This window comes from Oryctolagus cuniculus, chromosome Y, assembly GCF_051225735.1.
Source record: "Oryctolagus cuniculus isolate XC-2025 breed Fujian yellow rabbit chromosome Y, ASM5122573v1, whole genome shotgun sequence".
Lineage (NCBI taxonomy): Eukaryota > Metazoa > Chordata > Mammalia > Lagomorpha > Leporidae > Oryctolagus > Oryctolagus cuniculus.
This window is the reverse complement of record NC_142889.1, coordinates 32,590,374-32,614,381: the sequence shown is the minus strand read 5'-3', so window position 1 is coordinate 32,614,381 and position 24,008 is coordinate 32,590,374. Positions and strand designations below refer to the sequence as shown.

At 37.8% G+C, this 24,008-nt stretch overlaps 1 pseudogene; it reads right to left on the bottom strand.

Moving 5' to 3' along the window:
- Positions 1-23,118: 23,118 nt before the first annotated feature.
- LOC149119493 (U2 spliceosomal RNA) lies at positions 23,119-23,245 on the bottom strand (annotated as a pseudogene).
- Between the last annotated feature and the right edge of the window lie 763 nt (positions 23,246-24,008).

The window sequence follows — 24,008 nt, the reverse complement described above, 5'->3', positions numbered from 1 at the left end:
TTTATAATTACTTTTTTTTTTTTTTTGCATTGGACTTTGACATAGAAAAAATAAGTAAACACATAAAGCAAAAAGCATGACTGTTACATATATCTATGTTGTTACCAATATCTATGATGTTGATTTATTCATATGGATTTTAGTTAGTGCATAATGTCCTTCATTTTAGCCTAAGAAACTTCTTTTCTCACTTATTGATGGCCGTTCTAGGAACACAATTTCAATTGTCACATTATCTAATACAGAATTCATATCTGATAGCTGTGGTTGTTTCCCTTTCAGTGACTTAAATGTGCCACCCACTAACTTCTGACTGATATTGTTTTGTACAAAAAATCAGCTGTTATCCTATTTGAAGGTGTTTGGTGAATCGAAAGTCACTTCTTTGTTCCTTTTAGGATTGTGCATTCTTATTTGTACATTAACTCTAGTAGAATGTTTCTTAGTGCAGATTTTTATGATCCATCCTCTTAGACTTCACTGATTATCTTACATGGGCAGATAACTGTGTTTTGTCATATTTGGATATTTTTTGCCATAATTTTCTAAATATTCTGCCTCTCCTTCTCCACTCATAATGGGTATCCCACGATGCATGCGTTAGTACAATTGATGGTGTACTACAAATAGCTTGCCTGTTTATTTTTTCATTTGCTATGTGTTTTACTAAATAACATAAGTAAAACATGTAACACATCTAGATAACTTCATTTGCCTTCTCTTGATGTTCATTGATTCCTGTCTCTTCAAAACTGTTATTTAAATTTTTTCATAATTTTAATTCCATATTTATATCATCATCTCCTCAATATCTTGATACCTTATTCACTATTTAATGTTTAAAAATCTTTATATTACATAATTTACTTTTTACATTTTGATTAAGAGGTAGCACTTGTATAGTTTGGTGGGGCACAGTATAAACTAGACAATCATACATCTTTCTCCTGCTTTCATTAACCCTCTGGGCATTTGTAGGGTATTTAACTAAATGTTTTTAAAAGTAATTATACTTTTCATAAGGAAATAAACTTTTTAAATATAAATTTTTCATAAGGAAAGTTTATGCCTTTTTTGACTGAAACATAATTTTCTTTTATAAAAGTGTTAATTTCATTTTGCTCAGAATTTGACAGTCTGGATATGTAATTTAGGGCTATTGTGGAAACCAGATTCCTTTGCATATCAGAGTTTTTGTGGCAGCTGCAGTCATACATTTCTATGAAGATCCTACCAAAATATTTTACAAAGTATACACTCCTTGTTGTGAGTTGTCACTGAAATTTCTGTTGTGTTCTCTCTGGGTCAGACTTGGCAGAGATTTTCTTAAATATTAGTGCTTTGAAGATTATCTCTTCAAAAAAGATATTCATGATGGATGTGATGGATGGTCAAATTAGAAACTGGCTTTCACAGAGTTATTTTGACCATACATTCATTCCAATTTAGCACATTCCAATGGAGTGACAGACCCACAGATCTCCCTACTGAACATTTCTGTGCTCATTTTGAGTGAGTTCATTTTATACATTATGAAACCAAGGCCTAGGGAAAGGGAAGGCTTTACTCAGGATCATATTGGAAATACAAATTAGATTAGAGATGTTGTCATTAAAATCAGAGTAGAATGGGAAAACATAAAATTTTAATCAGGGATGTATATTTATGACTAAAGAAGTTAAAGGATATTTATGCAGTAATATGATAAGATTCAATCAAATAAATAATTTATTGTTAGGCAACTATGAAGTACCATTTTTTAAAAAATATTTATTTTATTTATTTGAAAGACAGAGTTACAGCGAGAGGTAGAAACAGAGAGAGAGGTCTTCCACAGATGGCCACAACAGCTGGAGCTGAGCTGATCTGAAGCCAGGAGCCAGGAGCCAGGAGCCAGGAGCTTCTTCCAGGTCTCCCACATAGGTACAGGGACCCAAGGACTTGGACCATCTTTTACTGCGTTCCCAGGCCATAGCAGAGAGCTGGATGGGAAGAGGAGCAGCAGGGAATAGAACTTGTGCCCATATGCGATGCCAGCGCTTCAGGCCAGGGCTTTAAACTGCTATGTCACAGTGCCAGCCCCTAAGTACCAATTTTTTAAGAAAACATTTTATTATTATTTATTTGAAAGGCAATTACAGCTGGTGCCATGGCTTACTTGGCTAATCCTCTGCCTGTGGTGCTGGCACTCCGGGTTCTATTCCCGGTTGGGCCACTGGATTCTGTCTTGGTTGCTCCTCGTCCAGTCCAGCTCTCTGCTGTGGCCTTGGAAGGCAGTGGAGGATGGCCCAGGTGCTTTGGCCCTGCACCTGCATGGGAGACCAGGAGGAAGCACCTGGCTCCTGGCTTCAGATCACAGCGCGCTGGCTACAGCAGCCATTCGGAGGGTGAACCAAAGGAAAAGGAAGACCTTTCTCTCTGTCTCTCTCTCTCACTGTGTAACTCTGCCTGTCAAAAAAAAATTAAAATTGGAAGGCAATTACAGAGAGACAGATGCAGAGAGAGAGCAAGCTTCCATCCATTGGTTCATTTCCCCAAATGACTGCAACCACCAGAGCTGGACCAATCTGAAGCCAGGGGCCAAGAACTTCTTCTTGGTTTCCCATGATGGTGCAGGTGCCCAAGCACTTGGGCCATCTTTTACTGATCTCCCAGGCCATAGCAGAGAGCTGAATTGGAAGAGGAGCAGCCAGGACTACAACCAGTGCCCATATGGGATGCTGACACTCCAGGCAGTAGCTTTACTCACTACACCACAGCACCAGCCCCAAATAAGTACCAATTTGAGAATACTGATTTTGAGCAGTCCAGGAGATGGAGTCATGTAGGAATAGAATGAAAAATGCTGGCGGTAGAGGTAGATGGACTTGAGATCAGATCTTCAAAATACAGAAATAGCTAATTTTTTTATTTAAATATTTAGTATCATTGGAGTTGAGAGTGGAAAGTTCATGACTAAGCTCTTTTGAACTTCAGACAACAAATTGAATGAGGCTCACACAAGCAGTGAGTAAAGAAATAAATGTTTATTACAGGAAAGTAAAGTATACTCATTATGAAAATATGAGCTGGCAACAGGCTGAGACCAAAGCCACTTGAATGTGGTTAAGGTCTGTATATTTATAGGGGTGGTTATTTGGTGAGCGGCAACCCTCCATGTGGTTCTGAGATCATCTGGCATGTAAGCCATCTGCACATTACCACATGCATATGAAGGTCAAGTTTGCAACTTTTCTCCTTAGCTTCCCCAATTATCTCTTTGTCTACTGCCTCAAGGTCAAGTATAAGGGCAAGGAGGTAGAGACTGGAAAAAGGAAAAACACACTAAGACTACAAAATAATTTGAGAATTTGTTTTTCTCAGATTCCCCAATTAACCCTTAGCTGACTCCTGCCTTGGTATGAGAAGAAAATAGTAGTTTAGGATTACTCAAATGTGTAATGAAGGCAGACTTCTGTGTGTGTGTGTATATACATGTGTATGTGTGTGTATGTGTGTGTGAGAGAGAGAGAGAGAGAGAGGGAGGGAGAGAAAGAAAGAAAGAAAGAAAGCAAGAAAGAAAGAAAGAAAGAAAGAAAGAAAGAAAGAAAGAAAGAAATAGATAGATAAATATGGTCAGGGCAGGTTAGTTTGGAGCTGGCAATTAGACATCATGATTAGTAAGTCATGTAAATAAGTTATTATTATAAGGCAGTATACTAAATATAAGAGAAGCTGAAGATGGTGTTTGGGCTGTAGGTAGACATTAAGATGTCATGAGCTTTCAAATGTCCTTTAAAGATGTTAGACTGAATGAGATTCCCTGAGAACAACTGCTGCAAGAAAAATAATTAGGAAGGGGCAAGAAGTAAAGTGTAGTGCATACAACATGGTAAATAATGAAGTAAAGCAGAACAAATAAATAAAATAAACCAACTAATAGGCTCTGGACCCTTGACCCAAGACCATCCAATAATTGATTTACCTCATGGAATTTGGAAACTTAGTAATTTAGTAGCTGTCCAGGAAAGAAATTAAATTATGCAAATGAGAGATGTTATAAATGGATGTGGGGACTGGCAGTGGGTAGTGTGGAAAGATCATGCCAAGTTGTAATTTGGAGGTAGAAGCTGCTATGAGTTAAAAGAGAGAAACAATTAATATGGAGAGTGTCAGAGCACTGAGACACAGAGAAAAGATGCTGAGAATGGGGACAGGAGGAGAAGCATAAAGGGGAGATCTCTTTTTCTTGAGAGAAAGCAAGTGTGGCAAAGTGTTAGTCTCCTCATTTTTACTGGTGAATGTTTCACCATAACCCAAGGGCTGCTATGTCTAATCTAAGTGATTCTCACACTCTGCAACATGATCTCCTCAAACAGAAATTGAGAAGCAGCAGGTGCCCAGGATCTGTTTGAACTCATGCAAAAGGTAATGCACTTGAGCCATCTTGCTATGTCTGTGGAACCTCAATGATTTATGTTCAAAAGCCACTGCTGACAGTTAGGTCTGGGGACCTCTAATGTTGAAGAGCTATTGAGTGACCTCTATGACCTAGGGTTCCCAAGGTCCCGCAGATCCCAGCATCATCTTTCCAGAGTCTGACTGAAGTGGTATGGGAGGGAGATACAGAATAGCAGGCACTCCTGCATCTATACGACTTATGATTTTCAGTGGATTATTTGAAATACTGCATGTCTTAATATATTTATGTCTATCTCCTCTGGGTCCTTGGGATGCAGTGTGTCCTGGTTGTTCTGAGACTAGATTCTTTCTGATTGTCTATTTTACATGATTTCCAAACTCTCAGCATCACAAGACTTCAGATCTGCAAAGCTGACCTTGCTCTTTCCTTAGACAGTGTAAGATTTGGAAAAAGTAATGCTTTAGAATATTTCAATATGATTTCACCTCTTAGGATAAGTCTTCCCTGAGCATGTACAGGTGGGATTGATAGTTGTTTCTATAAATCCATATAGAACCTCATAAGAGCATATCACTGCATTCATTGTTTTGGATGGATCACAGAGGTTATTTCCATAACATCTTCTCCCACATCACTATGAACTTTTCATGTCCAATTCTTAATACTCACTCAATGATTTCTGGTGTGTTCTTGGTACTCACGTAAGGGAGGAGCGAGATCTATTCCTTACACTTATGCATGTAGGACACCCTTGAGACAGATTGCCAGATATTTTTTCTGAGAGAGAGAGAGAGAGAGAGAGAGAGGCCTGTGTGATGTGCTATCCTGTGTTTGTGAGAGGCCTGTGTACAAGGCCTGTGTTTAGGAGATAAGGCCTCTGTGTATGTAAGTTTCACAGGCTGTCATAGCCACAGTAACACTCATCTGGAGACAATGACTTACCTTTGTGGTAGAAGTGAGGCCAGAACTCAGTGCTTTTTACTGCCTGACTAGTATCCACATGATAAGATGACAGAATTGAGTAAAAAAAAACTGTGTTCTTGGTTGATCATTCCTTTCTTCAGTCTGGAGGTCTTCTACATTTCAGTCTCTGTCTTGAGAATGAGAAGTAATCTGAAAAGACCCATTACTTTGTGGATACTAGAGGTGAACAGGGAATGAGAAAACATCAATTAAATTATCACAAGGTGTAACATTCCAAATCCTGATATCTAAGAATTATTGAGGGTTTAGGGTTTGTCAGACACTAGCTGAGGAGTGTCTGTATCTGGAACTCTTTATACTCAAAAACAGTTTTGGGCATCAGGAATCATTGCCCTTTTTTTATAGAGAATGCAAGGCATAGAAAGATCAAGTCACTTGGCTGATACTACGTGGCAGGTGAGCAGTCACTTACCAACACTCTGATCATAGTTTAGTCTATTTCTATAATCAGAACATCAAATCTCACTTGTGAAATTTTGGAAATAGGACCAGGTTCACTGTCAGGACTTAATCATAATTGTTGAATCTTAATGGTTTTGGGACTCAGGAATAGGAAAATATTATTTCTGCTCCTAGCACTTGCCCATGGTTATTGATTGACATTTACCCCTAGAGGCTTCCTGCATGAATGTGAAAAACTTGATTGAAGTCTCTTCCTTAAGGTTCAGGAAAGTATTCAAAATACAGCCTGGCAATTGCACTCAACTTTTCATGGCCGTAATTGAGTTGTCTCCATGTGCTCCCTCCACTAGGAGACTGGTCCAGAAAGTGATGAGAAAGCATACTGTAGACACAGGAGCCCAGTCAGATGCACATTTTAGAAAATAGAAAGTGATGAAATTGTGGAAAGATCCCAAGGAGACAGATGTCCACAGAAGGCAGCACCGTTCATAAAGATACAGAGTCTGGGCAGATGGGTACTGGGATACCTCAGACACAGATCAAATCCTGTAACTCCTCTTCCCCTAACCCTGTGACTTGGTGATGTGATCATTAGCCATCCACCCCCATCACTGCTCCTGTGTGAGGACTGGCACAGGTACTGTGTGAGTGCCAAACACTGCAGGATGAATGCTCATGAGGGTGGATGTTTCCTTACATCCTCAGGTTTCAAGTCTTTCTTGGTGATGAGAAATATCATGTGGTGACAGTTGAGGCAGGGGCTTTCTATTGTCTGCTAGAATGGTGACTACATAGCCAGAATTACTACAGGGTCCTCCAGAATCAATAATAGAGAGAATCTTACCCAAGACTTCCTTTCTAGCTCTGGAATAAATTGTTACTTACCACTTGAACTTCAGAGTCTTGAGAAGGGCCACTAAAGAGTCATCACACCTGTCTCTGCTCCGAATGTGGCTTACCATTGTGTTTCTTATTGCATTTCTTCTCTCCCATCCCCTCAACTTCTAAGACCCTTACCAGTCTGTCACACTGATGACATCGTAGTTAGTGTGACCACCATGCCCTCCTGTCCCAATTTTGTCTATCAATGATTATTTGGAGCCTACTGTTCTGTTGTTCTGTTGCTACTCCAATAAAATATACACTTCACACAGCTCACAGGAGTATTAGCACTCAGTGCCTTTTTTATTCTTGCAGTGACTGAATAGGCTTGAATAAATGAATTAGGAGCACCATGTATAAGGCAAGTTCCTAATTTAGCATTTCTTCCTCACAACCTCTCTTTGAAGTAAGCTTTTATGAGTTTGCTTCTAAGATTTTTATGGCAGAGGATGTTGGTTAAGTGTGTCTCACTGAGTACTTAAGGTTTCAATCTGGTGGACTGAAGTCACTATGATCAGACTGAACAGCATAAAAATCACAGTTCTTCATTTCCTTCTCTTGTGTAAAGTTGTCTTCCTCTTCTCACACTGCTGAGACACAGAATGTAAAAATCATGCACATGAATAAAAATATATTTCTAATCTGAATCACATTAATGAGTAAGACGCAAAAATACTTAAAGAAACACTTGGTATAAGTGAAATAAGATATACAGGAAAATATAAGATTCTGACCATATAATTTTGGAAAGCTTTATTTTAAGAAGTTAGGCAGGTTCAACATGTTAGATATGTTAGTATTGAAACACCTTGCTGAAGTCACTGTGACAGGATTCTTAGTTTTATTAGTTTAACTTAGGGACTGATCATGCTTACAGGAAATATCCAGGGACATGGAGGATCTGAGAGAGAAGGACTGTGGAATGAATCATCTAGAAAAGCAGGCAGTAACAGTCATGGTAGAGTAGGAAGCCCAGGAGACCAGGAAAGACCCCCTTGCCAAGAAAGGGCTACAGTCATAATTGAAGACACCATCAAATTTCTACATGCATTGGCTGTCATCTGCAGGATCAGATTTATCTGCTCATGAATACATATTTATCATCAGCATTATTTATTTCCTTATGGCACATGACTGAGAGATCCAGCTTCTCTGTGTTACTTGTCATCTAACCTCAGTTCCTAGGGTATATTTGTACTTCCCACTCATACCACAGTACACAGTCCAGCAAGGGAATTTCCCTCAAGTCTTTCAAGTGGTTCCTCATGTCAAAGGCCATAACAATAGGAGTGTCTATATATCAGCTTTGCCATCTTTAATCATCTAGACTCAGCGCTAATCTAAGGGTGAGGGAAATGCAGGGCATAACACAGTGTGCATAAGTCAGAGGCCACCTTAAAATTCTGCCTACTGTGCCCACTCTTCTATGAAAAACTTTGCTCATGATGCAAAAATATCCCAATATCTCAAACTATTGGAAAAGTGGTTTAAAAGGTGAAGAGTTTGAAAGAGGGGGGAATATAGACCCTTTTCCTATGCCAAAATGCTCTACTTGGGCACCATACTCATTTTGAGCTGGATAATAGTTGGGGCACAGGCCAGTGCTGTTTTTAGGAGGATGACAGCTATCCACTGGAAGGCAGTGAAGCCCCTTATGTGACAGCTGGAAATGTCTCTGGACAGTTTTCAGAATTCTGGGAAGTCAAACTTACCCAGCTGAGAATCATGTTTCTACATCTTGTTAGTGCACATAGGGGTGGGCATTCTTTCCAGTAGTGAAGAGTTATGGTGCTGATTAGTAGGCATTGTTTGTTTTTTCTTATAACTTATGACATTGAGTGAATTCTTTCTAAAGTCATTGGAATTATGATACACCTGCCTACATTCACATTGGCTGCCAGTATTATATCATTTGCACTTTCAAGGTTGTGAATTAGTGTGGGAGTCCTATTTAATGTAAAAGGATGATGGATGGCATCAGTTCCCCTTTGGTCTCTTCACTTTTTCACAACTCTATAAGAGAGCTGAAATGTTCTTGCACTAAGACACTCAGCACCTATCACCCTTATGAATGAGGGCCCTACTTTCCTATGTATTTCTCTCTCCTTTGATCCTTGATCTCCCTTTGTTTGCCACAAAGTTTGAGCTATTTCCCTCTGTTTCCTGTTAATTTTCTTGTTAAAAACAACCATGGGTGTTCAAAAACTATCTTGTACTGTAGTTTGATGGTAAATATTTTGCTGTGCTCATAGATAAAATAGGTCATCTTTTACAAGCTTCAAACTTACAAACTTCTGTGTTAACCCAAAGGTAGATGGTAAAAAATATATCCCAGGAAAAAATTAGGTCTAAAGAAAAGTCAACATCAATGCTTGCTGTTAATCAGAGATAAGTGACTAGTTTAATATGTAGAACACAGGAAGATGCCCCTGAGTCTATCTTAGTCAGCTTCCTTCATCTGAAGTACTTAGAGAATGGATTTGTACTTTGTTTCCTTTCTTCTCTTTGTAGGTTCTCCATGGATTAAATCATCAACAGTGACAGGATTTCTTCTGTCTCCATTGTGGTGTATAATCTATAGACTATAATACTGTATATACTCAATAGTAGACCACCTCAGCTATCTACTCTCAGGATGAAGTTGGAAGATGTCTGACAGTGGCCTGAACACACTTCTTTGTCTTAGAGACAACCTCAAGTATTAGACTGTTGAACAGGTACTGTTGGCCTAGGATACTTGTTGACTAAAAAAAAATGGGGTTAAGTTAATTTTAAAATCTAGATAAACATCTGGTGTGAAATTGCTTTGTATCATGTCAGACTTATTTTGTAATTTCTTTCTTTTACAGATCCAACTGGCTGTAAATAATAATGGATAATCTGATCTCTAATCTTATAGTCTAGATGTGTTTTACAAAATTAAGAGCTTTTAATTCAAACCTATAAAAATATGGTGCTTTACTTTAAGACTGCTTGCCCTCAGTACTTCCTGAGTGTAATAAATCATTCTTTGAGTTATGTCACTGATTTCTAATTATATTTAAAATTACAATTTATGAACATACAAGATTTATGAACATGCAAGATAAACAACCAAAATAATTGTAAGAACATGACTGACTATATAATGGAAAGTCATCTGGAAATAAGCACTGCTATTTGGTCTTATTGATTTCACATTCCTCCTCAGCACTCAATGAATAATCAACTGAAAATGCTGAGGAAGAAGTCATACAGACAGTTTTGGTTTTGACATTGATTTCCATACTTAAGAAAAAACATGGAAATGTTAAAGGAAATTTCACATGCCTGTGGGTTGGCATGGGGAGGATGGAACACTTTTGAGAGATTAAAAAAAGTAGCCATGCATATTTTCATGAATAATTTATTTATCAAATTTTTCCAAACTGTGTTTTAAATATATCATTTTATTGGCTCAAATTCATATCAGAAATACTTGTTCATTTTTAGCCAGAAACTCCATAGGTGTTATAGAACACAAAAGTACTCACACTATGACTTACCCTTTTGTCTTAGCATTTCAATCTCCCAGGAATGAAAGTTGCTTTAGGTTTCACATTGATCAAAATAATTCTGAAGATTTCAAATACCCTCCAACTTCACAACTCTGACTTAATCTGCTTCTCTGTGGAGCATTGTCTCTGCTATGAATCCCCACTGGCTTCATTCTAGTAGTCTCTAAGCCAAATTCCAAATTGAGTGAGGTTTGTGGGTGATATTACAGAATCGACTCTTCTTACAACTCACTCACTCTTCTGTGATAAGAATAACTATAGTGAGATTCCAAGATGGTGAATTTGGGACCAACACACTGTGATAGGCTACAGATGAGCAGGAAGAAAAAGGATAGGGAATACACTCTCAGGATAGAATAGGAGAGAAAACTGCACTGGAAATCCTACAACAGGAAAAGGAATGTCATGGACCTGTGTGGAAGGTGCAGACATGCAGTAAGAACACCAGCACAAGCACAACTGAAGCAGCCAAGAGCTGGAGCAGGAGGCAGCTTGGAGACAGAGGTGAGGCTGGGCTGAAGCAACCCATGGTGATATAGCCAGAGGGAGTCACAGTGTGAGTCTGGACTGGAGCTCTGGAGGCCAGCAGTTGCTACAGGTTGTCCACGGACCCAGTGGAAGGACAAGGGGCATATTTAATTCACCTCAACTTCCCCATGAAAGCTCCTGCTGCTTGGATGAGAAGGAGTGAGCATCATTTTGGATTAGAACAGGAGCTGCAGAAGAATTTGTGCACATGAACAGCAACTGGCTGAGCAGGACTCCCTGTTTTTTGCAGTACTGGCAGTAATGGTAAGGAGATAGCAACATTTGGCCAGTGATTTTATGTATGCATGTGATCCAGTGACTCTAGCAAAGAGAATACTAGGCAGTCCCCACTGACTTTGAGCCTGACAGGGAGGTAGGCGGTCAACCTCAGAGGACAATAAAGCACCCACAGACTGCCAGGAGCAAGACACCTAGGCAGAACTGTCTCAGGGAACATTTGCCACTCTATTGACTGGACAGCCTGGTAGGGCAGAGAAACCTGTGCACTCGGAGTCTGTTGGGGCCTTTTGTACTGAGACTGTAGAGACTTGGTGGATACATGAAAAGGTACAGGGTATAGTGGGGCCTGTGGGCAATCACTGGTTGCAGCTCCACATGCTTGGATTTCCTTGGTTACTAATAACAGGTCTTTGCAGCAGAAAATGTGCTCACAGTGAAGACTGTGCAGAACACTTGTGGGGTTTATAATGGTTCAGAACACACCCAGGCATTGAGATCTACTATAACCACCTGTGTGCTACTCTGGAAATTACCCCACACCTAAGCGCTGACCAGAGCTCCGTGGCCATACCAACCATATACCTCTGGGTATTTAATAAAAGTGCAGGCATTACATTAAGTCATAGATTCATAGCTCAAAGAAAAAAAAAACTCTACCATGAAAAGAAAAAAACTCCACAAATTTATTCATTGTATTTAACTAAATACAAATGAAGAAATTCAAGAAACAATAATAAAGAAGACCCTGTTACCCTCCCCTAAAGGAATACAACTATGTTTCAATATTTAAATGTTTGGATGAAGAGATTGAGGAAATTCTGGAAATAGAATTAAAAAGTAAACATAGGTTATTCTTAAGCAACCAGAAGCAAATCCACAAACTTAAGAAAACCATACATGGTATGAATGAAAATTTTCCTATGAAACTGATATGTTAAAGAGAAATCACAATGAAATATTAGAAATGAAAAATTCAATAGACCAAATAAAATATGTGGTGGAAAGCCATAACAGCAGACTTGGCATGGAAGAAGAAGGAATATTGTCCTAGAAAACAAAACTTTGGAAATCATTCAATTAGATCAAAGAAGAAGAAAAAGAAGAAATTAGAAAACTTAAAAACAGTGTTGGAGATTTATGGGATACTATCAAATAACACAACATACAGGTATTAGAGTTCTTGAAGGTGTAGAAAGAGAGAATGGATTAGAAGCCCCATTTAGTAAAATAATTAGAGAAATACTTCACTAATTTGGAGAAAGAAAGGAACACTCATGTAGAGGAAGTATATAGATCTCCTAACAGATATTACCAGAAAAGATATTCACCATAAAGACCATAAAATGTGCATGAGAGAAATCCAGATTACTTTCAGAGGATCCAGTTAGACTCACAGCTGACTTCTCATCAGAAACACAAGCTAGGAGAGAATGGCAGCATATATCCCAAATCTTAAGAGAAAAAAAAAAAAAACTGTCAACCCAGAATCCTGTAGCCTGCTATGTAGTCATTTATGAGTGAAGGTGAAAGAAACACCTTTCATAACAAACATAAATTGAAAGAATTTGTCACTTCTCATCCAGCTTTACATAAGCTGCTTAGGGATGTGTTATGCACAGAAACACAGAAAGATAGCCATCAATATGAAAGAATGTAAAGTTTGATAATCCTCCAGTAAACATACAAAAGAAATCCAAAGTAAGCACTAGGAATATTTACTGGAAAATGGCAGAGCCAAGTTGTTAAATATCAATAGTCACACTGAATGCGAATGGCCTCAACTATCCAGTTAAAAAATACAGGCTGGCTGAATGGATTAAAACATATGACCATCTATTTGCTACCTATAAGAAAAACATCTCACTACCAAAGATACATACCAACTGAAAGTAAAATACTGGAAAAAATTTTCCATGCCAATGGAAAGTAAAAAAAGTCAGGTGTTTTCATCCTAATATCAGACAAAATAGATTTTAACACAAAAAATTGTAACAGATGAAGAAGGGCTTTATATAATGATTAAGGAATCAATTCAACAGGAAGATGTGACTAAAATAAATGTATACACAGCTAATCATAAGGTGCTTAGCTATTCAAAAGAAATGTTAATAGATATAAAAGGATATATAGACTACAATACAATAGTAAGGGGGGATATCAGTATCCAACATTTATCAATAGATCAAATAGACAAAAAAATCAGTACAGAAACATAGGTAATAGCGTCTATGGACCAAAAGGACCTAACAGATATGTACAGAACATTTCACCCTACAGTTGAAGAATGCACATCTTTCTCATCAGTGCATGGAACTTTCTCTAGGCTAGACCATATACTAAGTCCATAAAGTAAGTCTCAACAAATTAAAAAAATGTTGAAACACAACATACATCTTCTCTAGCCACAATGCAATGAAGCTGGAAATCAACAACTCGGGATTCTCTAGATCATATGCAAACACATGGGACTGAAAACATGTTCCTGAAAGAACAGTGGTTCATAGACTAAATCAAAAGTGAAATCAAAAATTTTCTGGGAACAAATGAAGGTGACAATACATCATATCAACATTTATGGGATTAGGTGACAATACATCATATCAACATTTATGGGATTCAGTAAAAGCAGTGTTAAGAGCAAAGTATAGCAATTGTTGCCTACATGAATAAATTGGAAAGGAACCAAATACATGAGCTATTAATGTATATCAAGGACCTAAAAAAAATAACAAACCAAACCTCAAATTAGTAGGAAGAAATGCATAATTAAAATTAGAGAAGAAATAAAACTCAAAGCAAAAACCAACACAAAAGATCAGTGAAATGAAGAGCTTATTTTTTGCAAATAAGCAAATTGATACATCATTGGGCCAACTAACCAAAAAAGGGGGAAGAAGACACAATTCAATAAATTTAGAGATGAAAATAGAAATATAACAGACACCACAGAAATAAAAAGAATCATGAGGAATTACTAGAACAAGCTGTGAGCCAAAAAATTGGAAAACTAGAAAAAATGGAGAGATTCCTAGACACATATAATCTACCAAAATTTAGTCATGAAGGCATAGAATATCTAAACAGATTGATAACCAACAGAGAATGAATCAGTAAGACCTTTCCAACAAAGAAAAGCCCAGGACCTAATGGCATCACTTCTGAATTCTACCAGACATTTAAAGAACTAACAGTATTATTCTCAAGCTACTCAGAAAAATTGAAAGTGAGGAAATCCTCCCAAACTCCTTAAATGAAATGTTAATCATTTACTTTCTAAGTCAGAAAAATGATACAATAAAGAGAACTATAAACAAATATCCCTGATGAACATAGGTGTAAAACTCCTCAACAAAATATTAGCTACTCGAATCCAGCAAAACATCAGGCATATAATTCACCTGGATCAAGTGGGATTTATTTTTAGTACTTAGGAATGGTTCAACATTCACAAATCAATAATTGTGATACATTACATGAACGAACTTAAGAACAAAACCAATATGATTATCTCAATAGATGCAGAAAAGCATTTAATAAAATACAACATCCTTTCCTGAGGAAAACCTTAAACAAATTGGGTATAGGAGGAATGTTCCTCAACATTATCAAGGCAATTTATGACAAACCAATGGTCAGCATCCTACTGAATGGTAAAAAGCTGAATGCATTCCCTCTAAGATTCAGATCCAGACAAGGACGCCTACTCTCATCATTGCTAATTAATATAGTCCTGAAAGGTTTAGCCAGAGCCATTAGGCAAGAAAAAGCAATCAAAAGGATATAAATTGGAAAAGAAGGAATCAAACTATCCCTATTTGCAGATGACATAATCCTATATATAGGGAATCTGAAAGACTCTACTAAGAGACTGTTTGAACTCATAAAAGAGTTTGGTAAAGTGTCAGAATATAAAATGAGCACAGAAAAATCAATAGCCTTTGTATACACAGACAATGCCACAGCTGAGAAAGATCTTTCAAGATAAGTCCCATTAACATTAGCTCCAAAAATAATTAAATATCTTGGGATAAATTTAAGAAAGAAGTCCAACCAAGTTCTCTTTGATGAAAATTACAAAAGCACTAAAGAAAGAAATAAAAAAAAACAACATTTAAAAATGAAAAAAAAAAAAAAACTTCCATGTTCATGACTTGGGAGAAGCAACATCATCAAATGTTCATACTTCTGAAAGCAAATTAAAGATTCAATACATTTCCTGAGACTATTGTGGTTACTAGGCAACAGAATCTGTCCTTTCCAGTTTGTGCCACACAAAAGCAGCCATAGGAGAGTCACGATAGCATGCCAGATCTTAAAACCAAAATCCTGAGGCAAAGCAATCACCAATAACCATAAAATCATCCCCTAAGAAAATTGGATTTCCATGTGCAGAATCATGAAGCAAAACCCCTACCTTTCACCTTACACAAAAAATCACTCAACATGGATTACAGGCTTAAATCTACAACCCGACACCATCAAATTATTAGAGAGCATTGGAGAAACTCTGCAAGATATAGGTACTGGCAAAGACTTCTTGGAAAATACCCCAGAAGCACAGACAGTCAAAGCCAAAATTAACATTTGGGATTGCATCAAATTGAGAAGTTTCTGTACTTCAAAAGAAACAGTCAGGAAAGTGAAGAGGCAACCGACAGAATGGGAAAAATATTCGCAAACTATGCAACAGATAAATGGTTGATAACCAGAATCTACAAAGAAATCAAGAAACTCCACAACATCAAAACAAACAACCCACGTAAGAGATGGGCCAAGGACCTCAATAGACATTTTTCAAAAGAGGAAATCCAAATGGCCAATAGACACATGAAAAAATGTTCAAGATCACTAGCAATCAGGGAAATGAAAATCAAAACCACAATGAGGTTTCACCTCACTCCAGTTAGAATGGCTCACATTCAGAAATCTGCCAACAATAGATGCTGGAGAGGATGTGGGGGAAAAGGGACACTAACCCACTGTTGGTGGGAATGCAAACTTGTTAAGCCACTATGGAAATCAGTCTGGAGATTCCTCAGAAACCTGAATATAACCCTACCATTCAACCCAGCCATACCACTCCTTGGAATTTCCCAAAGGAAATTAAATTGGCAAACAAACAAGCTGTCTGCACATTAATGTTTATTGCAGCTCAATTCACAATAGCTAAGACCTGGAACCAACCCAAATGCCCATCAACAGTAGACTGGATAAAGAAATTATGGGACAGGTACTCTATAGAATAATATACAGCAGGGACCTGTATACTTAAACATGAAAAATATTATTACTGCCTGAGGAGCTGAAGCCCACAGACTTGAGAAGGAGTTAAAAAACAAAATCCTGAAATTCAACATGTAGGTATGGTGAGATTACTAACTGATACAATGAATCATCTTGGAAGCATTTTACTCAGCTTCACTGTGAACCTCATTTCCTACTTTTCCACACTGACTACAAAGCCATTCAGAAGACATATTTTCTAAGGAGAACACATGTTTTGAAGAGCAATTGTACAGGCAACAGAACTAGAACTACTTCCAAACTTAGGGAATATTTTGGTACTAACTAACATTGTTCACAGTTTCTCATTTTAGTCTGTCAATGTACTATTCCTTGAAATGATGTTCCTATTGTTTACTTTGGTGAAAACAAGTGGCATCTCCATGATTATTGGTTTCATTTGTATTCCCACTCTAAGATTTCATTCCATCAAAATCAAAAGCCTTGAGTATGCTGGTTGTATCTTAGCATGTGATTTTTATTTATTTCTGAAAGATTTATTTATTTACTTGAGAGAGAGAGAGAGGGAGAATTTTACATCAACTGGTTCACTCCCCAAATGGCCACAGTGACTGGGGCTGTGCCAGGCTGAAGTCAGAAGCTAGGAAACCTTTCCATGTCTCCTGTGTGGGTGCAGAGGCACAAGTACATCAGCCATCCTCTGCTACCTTCCCAGGCAGATTAGCAGGAGGCTAGATTGTAAGTGGGGAAGCCAGGACTTGAACTAAGGAACAAATGGGATGTCAGTACCAGAGGTGGAGGCTTAACCTTCTATATCACAGCACCAGGTATATGTGATGTTTATAAACAATTACTGTTTCAGGGTCAGTCTTTATAAAATGCTTATATTATTTCCACATACCTTATGACCTTGCTAACAGAAGCACTCTCCAAACCTAATTATACAGTGTTCAATCCAGAAATGACTTAGTTACCGAATTGAATATTTCAGTATATTTTTAGGCCATAGTGTTTTAATTTTGTAAAATTTCTTGTTTCTCTTTTAATTTTAATTCTTTATTTCATTTAATTTTTCGAATGTTAAGAGATATAAAATAATCCCAGGCACTTCTATGGGCCAGTGTGATGACTTTTTCCTTTTAGATGTGTTGTAGCACCATGTTTATTTACTGAGAACTAATGCATTCTTAAGCACTTTAATAATCTGTAAAATGAACTAGTACAACTTTATAGACAGGATATCATTTTATTTTTTATTTATTTAAAGAGGTACTACTTATGTAAATCTCAACTGTGGATGTTTCTTGCTTTATGAGAGAGATTCAAATTTCTTACACTGAAACTAGGTCATGATTGTTTAATATATTCAGTAGTATGCCTGTAAGCACCTTGCAGATACACATGGGAATAATGTATTATGAAAATAAATAGTTTTCTAATGATGTAAGCTGTCCATATGAAAAAATGCAATTCAATAATATAAAGTTTACTGTAAAACTACAGCTGTCTCCATTGAAACAGCTCATACAGACTTTGAAGTATTCAGGTAGCAGTGAGCACTGCTCCTGTGATTCATGGTTGGCAACCTCTTTTCTGAGTAAGTTCTTCACTTGTGGACCTTTTTGACGTAAGCAACTTCAAGTTTACTCTGATGGGAACATACAAAGTATAGTAAAATGTGATTCCAGAAACAAAAACAAATTTTTATTAAAAGTTTAAAAAATAAAAATGAAATGTATGCGAATGAATGATAACTATGTATGCATTGATTATCCATGAGAACATCTATAAAGGTTATTACCTGAAATCTAAATGAGCACATTTTTCCTTTTGGACTATTTTTCCTTGGCTTTATTTTCCCCTTACTCTGATAAGTCAGTGTACATTTTATAGACTTCCAATGACTCTAATCAAGTGAGACTTGAGCTACTAGCACTTTTCTACATAGGATCCCAGGTTTTTAACTGTATATAAAGGTAGTTATGGGAAATGGTGTGCTCATGTCCGAATTTGAAATAACTTAATTGGTATAGTGCATGTAACTAAAATGGTAACATCTCTGACATTAGCACTATTGCTAAGCATTTTCTTTGAGTCTTATTGCTTTTCACTTTCTTCTTACTAACTTCTAATGTTTTGAAAATTTATTGAAGGTTTATACAACATTTATTTAACAATAAATTACAGGCCTGTGAGCAGTGCTGGTATTTCTTTTGTTTTGTTTTAAGTGGAACCAAATTTCACAAGAAAGTGCCAGCTGTCAGCTATGCATCTCCAGCACAGAGTAATCCAAATAGTAAACTGAATACCCCAAGTTTATAGGTAAACAGTGCAAAGTATCTAGGAGAGACTAGAGGATTAACATCTTTAACTTCCAATAGATGACATTTCTGATTTTGAAGTCCAAAATTTAACAACTGCAGATGCGAAGTTTTATATTCTTCTTAGTCATAATGTACAGCCTTAGAAAAGGCAAGTAAGTATCACATTGAAAATGGAGTCATACAAAAACAACATAGGGTTTAAAAATATTTCTTAGCATAATGTACAGGGCATTTCAAGAAGCTTTTGCAAGAATTCAATTAAAAATAAGATTTTGAAGCAAAATATATTTACATCCATGCATGGCTTTTCCATAATATATATTTTCTATGAAATTTAATAGGCTTATCATATCATCCCAGATCCCATCATGTAGGGTTGGTGCTGTTGCATTGCAGGTAAAGTTGCTGCCTGTAGTGCCAGCATCCTATGTGGGTGCTGGTTCAGGTTCTGACTACTCTACTTCTGATCCAGCTCTCTGCTAAGGCCTAGGAAATCAGTGGGAGATTACCCAAATCCTTGGGTTGGGGCACCTGCATAGGATACACAGAAGAAGCTCCTGGCTCCTGGCTTCATATCAGCCCAGCTCTGGTTGTTGTGGACATATGGGGAATGAACCAGCAGATGGAAAACCTCTCTCTTGTCTTTCTGTCTCTCTGTATCTGTCTCTGTCTCTCTGTCTCTCTCTCTCTCACCATTTCTCTCCCTCTCTTTCTCTCTCTCTGCCTCTGCCTCTCTGCTTTGACTTTCAAATAAATAATCTTTAAAAAAAGAAAATATAATATTGCCTTTTTCCAATATGTCAACATTCTATGTGTACAATAGTTACCGGATTTAATAATATTTTTGTTCAGCAATGCATTTACATTCCCTTTAATAAGCAATGATTACTTCAATTTTTCCTGTGTCAGACACATCCAGGGGACAATGCAGGGAAACTGACTGGATTCTCTCTTTGACCTTTCAGTCATTTAGTCTTGCTCATTCCCATTAACAGTTCATGATGTGTTGGAGACAAAGGCCAGCTCTCCCAAAGCCCACCTCATTCTCTACTTTTTGTCTGAATTCTCTTGGGTTGCCTTTGACTATTTCAGTCAATTTCTTGAATATCCTTGAAACAGGAAACAGGAATACAAGTCTTTATGGGTTCAAATTGAACATGTTTGACTCGAAGACAATGTGTATATGCAATATGTGCATCACACATTGCACTGCTACAAGAGTTGGTCTGCCAGGAACAGACACAGACATCTTCATATGATGTTCCTTCCAGTGTTTTTTATGGCAACAATCAATCAACAAATAAGTAGGAAAAAGTTGGAGGTCAAAATTCAAATCTCCACCAGAAAAAAACAGATAGGTCGTTGTTGGTGCACCCAAAGAGATTAGTCTCCAAACTGGATCGTCCAGTGTCTAAAAGATAAGTGATCTCTTTTTTTTTTCTTTTTCTTCCTTTTTTCCATTGGTTCACCCCTCAGTGGCCACTATGGCCAGCGTGGTGTGGCCAGCGCACTGCGCTGATCTGAAGCCAGGAGCCAGGTGCTTCTCCTGGTCTCCCATGTGGGTGCAGGGACCAAGGACTTGGGCCATCCTCCACTGCACTCCTGGGCCACAGCAGAGAGCTGGACTGGAAGAGGAACAACTGGGACATAATCCAGCACCCTGACCGGGACTAGAACCTGGAGTGCCAGCACCGCAGGTGGAGGATTAGCCTATTGAGCTGCAGTGCCAGCTGATAAGTGATCTCTTAAAACCATCACAAACAGAAAAAGATCTCCATGCTTCAAATCCACCAACAGTCTCATTTTATGTTTCTTATTTATTTATTTGAAAACATAAAAATAGATTTCAATTAAAATAAAAATTAAAATATATACATTATATATCCATTTATAATTCACAATAGATATTTTGAAAAGTCTGAGGTGAATGGAATTCAAAGGTAAGTTTATTTTGGTGCAAGATAATTTGAAATTCATGAATATGAGGGATTTTTTTTTTTGACAGGCAGAGTGGACAGTGAGAGAGAGAGACAGAGAGAAAGGTCTTCCTTTGCCGTTGGTTCACCCTGCAATGGCTGCCGCGGTGCGGTAATTAAGGGATCTTTAAAAACTCATTGAAATGTGTATTACAAAAATCTGTATATGGATTCAAGTGTTTTTGAACTAAAATAATCTTCTTTTTTTTTTTGACAGGCAGAGTGAGAGAGAGAGAGAGAGAGAGAGAGAGAGAGAGAGAGAGAGAGAGAGAAACATCTTCCTTCCATTGGTTCACCCCCCAATTGGCTGCTACAGCCGGCGCTGAACCATTCTGAAGCCATGAGCCAGGTGCTTGCTTCCTCCTGGTCTCCCATGCAGGTGCAGGGCCCAGGGACTTGGGCCATCCTCCACTGCACTCCTGGGTCACAGCAGAGAGCTGGACTGGAAGAGGAGCAATCGGGACAGAACTGGTGCCCCACCCAGGACTAGAACCCAGGATGCCGGCACTGCAGGCCGAGGATTAGCCTGCTGAGCAGCGGTGCCGGCCAATACATTGTTATTAACTACAGTAACCATGTTTCATTTTTTTCTTCATCTTCCAGCTCAGTCCTCCTTTATCCTTTGATTATACACCTGCATTTTTCTTCCCTTCATTAAAATATCTAAATTTGTTGTTCACTTCTACAGCTTAAATTTTCTTTTCCCAGCTTCCTTATTGAAATTTACTCTCCATTATTCTGTTTTAAGATCATGTATTATCCATTACTGAGGACTTTCAACTATTCTGGCCAAAGCACTGGGACATTATTTTATTTTTTATCCAGAGCACTTCAAAAACTTGAACTATTTTTACACAAAGATATAATTTTTGCCACCTTCTTCAAATGAGGACAGAATTTTGCCATTCATGCCACTCCAGAATGTCATGAGAATTAATAGAAAAATAAGATATATGACTCTCATTAGCATCGACACAAATTGGCAATTAACAGGCAGCCCTGTAAAGAAAAAACACCTGACAATCAGAGCAGTTCTATTTGATATGAAAGGTTGATATCGAAGCTGACACTTCAATGTTGTCAGTAGTTTCTGTGGAAATTTCTAACTTGGGCTGTCTGGGAAATTGTATCTGCTTCTCTAAAAGAAATTAAGATGTGATATATTTTAAGGGGCCATAGTCCTTTTGCAGACTTGGAAAGGGTAGTTGATGGGCTGTGATTAACTGGGCACACAAGTGTAAGGAATGGGCCTTTAATGACTGAAGCACTAATCTACCAATCAGTACATATGGGTTTCAGACCTGGAGACACATGTAACCTGTGATGGCTGCAGGTACATGGAATTAGGGATACTGGGAGACAGACACAGCTTGCACACACAGGTGTTAGAAACACCTGAAGGGACACTGAGGATGCAGTAAATGAGTGCTCAGAGATAATTTATAGTCAAATGATTACAATAGAATAAAACACTCAAAATCATCATTACAGCTTCCTTGTTAAGAATTATAAAGAAAAAAATCAAAAAGTATTGAAGAAAGGCAAGAAAAAAGAAAACAGCAGACATCTATGAAGTGCTATAAAATGTATCACAAATAAACAAGGGCACAATGATTTTTTTTAAGAAAAATATTAACAAAGTTAATAAACCATTAGGAAAAACAATTAAGGAACCAATGGGGAAAGTAACACAAATAACCAGTTTAGGAATTAAAACAGAATCATTCCTTTGTAGGTTATAATTTTGACCAAGGTGCTAGGAGAAAGGTATGAAATTCTTAGAAGTAACATTTCACTACAGGAATCAAAATCTTCCCTATATTGAAAATCAAATTTGCAAAAAACAAATATAACATAAAGTAGGAAAACTATATAAATCAGGTAAGTTAAATCATACTTTGAAAATTCCAAACAACCAATCAAGAAAAAAGTCACAGAATCAAAATTTCAGATCCAGAATTACAGAATACTCCAAAATTTTAGAGAAGGAAAAACAAATCTACATTTCACCCAAAGTGCAAGTAGAGCTTTTTTCTTGGTTTCTTATGGAACACCTGCATTGCAGTGAGGATGATGCAAGCAGACCAGGACTTGAAATAAACATTAAGTTTTATTAAAAGCATCCCTTTCATAAACATAGCTACAGATATCTGCAGCAAAGTACTAATATAATAAATGAAATAACATAAAAAATATATCAATAGCAAGCAGGACTTAGTAAAACACACAAGAGTGGTAAAGATTCTCAGACAAGTCATCCAAGTAGGTAAAAAACACAAGAAGAAAATCACATGGTCATTTAGATTACATGTTGGAAGGCTTTAATAAAGTTCAGCATCTAGTAAAAAAGAAAACTGCCTGCAGAACAACAAAAAAGCCAGTGACTTCGCTACTCCAATCAAGAGCGAAATGAACCTACAGCCAACAACACAAGTAATACAGCATCCTTGAAGCTTTTTCTCCCTGGGAGTAAACTTAGACCACGATTCCTGCACTCTCTCGAGCTTTCCACTTCAAGGGCAGTAAGGGAAATAAAACAGCAAAAAGAAATTATATGGTGTAAAGATCAATTTATAACTTGTAAAATGTGAATATATTGGATGAGGTTTATATACAGAGATAATCCAGGAAAAACTAAAAACAAATACAATTGATAAATGAGATTACTGGAAAGATTGTGTGTGTGTGTTTCTACACTTGATCTTAGCCAAAAGGCCGAGAAGCGATGTGTGTGTGTTTCTACTAAGTACCAGGAAGAAGCAAATAGAAAATAATATTAAAGGACAACAGGCAAACTAGAAATAAATGTTCAAGTAAAATTGGAAAAAAGGATTAAATTACGTTATATACGTAAACATTCTTTAAATCAATATTAAAAATAGCATAGAAGATTCATTAGACGAAAAGTGTCACATATATGATAAAAAAACAAAGGCTCTTAAGTCAATAAACAGCCATTAAATTGTAGCTGACCTGAATTACGTTCAACCCCCAAGCAGAAGCCACTCAGGAAGATGCAGGAGGGATCCAGCGGCTGGCAGGACCAGAGAAGAGAAGAGAGAATTCCCCCGCGCCCACCGCAGGGAGGTGGAGCCCAGGAGGTCCTCGTGTTAGAAATGAATCCAAACTCCCTCTTGTTTTCCCCTCCAGAAAGACCTGAAGTTATACGTCAGCGCTATGGAGGATGTTGATTGGCTGCGTCTTTTATGGCGTGATGCTGCCCCTGGTATGCAAGCTGTGCAATCAAATCACGTGGGATGTTGACGCCATAGTAGTTCTCTCGTTCCACTGAGGAGAGAGGGCCCAGGAGGGGGCTCCAGCACTCGGAACACTGCGGGTAGCTGGCGTCCGCTGCTCTGTCTGCTCTCTGCCCCTCTTCCATCGCAGGACACCACCCCCTCGGACCCGGGACATGGTGAGTGTGTGGGGCCAGGTCTGAGGAGCAGGGAAGGGGAGCAGGTGGATGTTGCTAGAAAAGGCTGGTGGGATG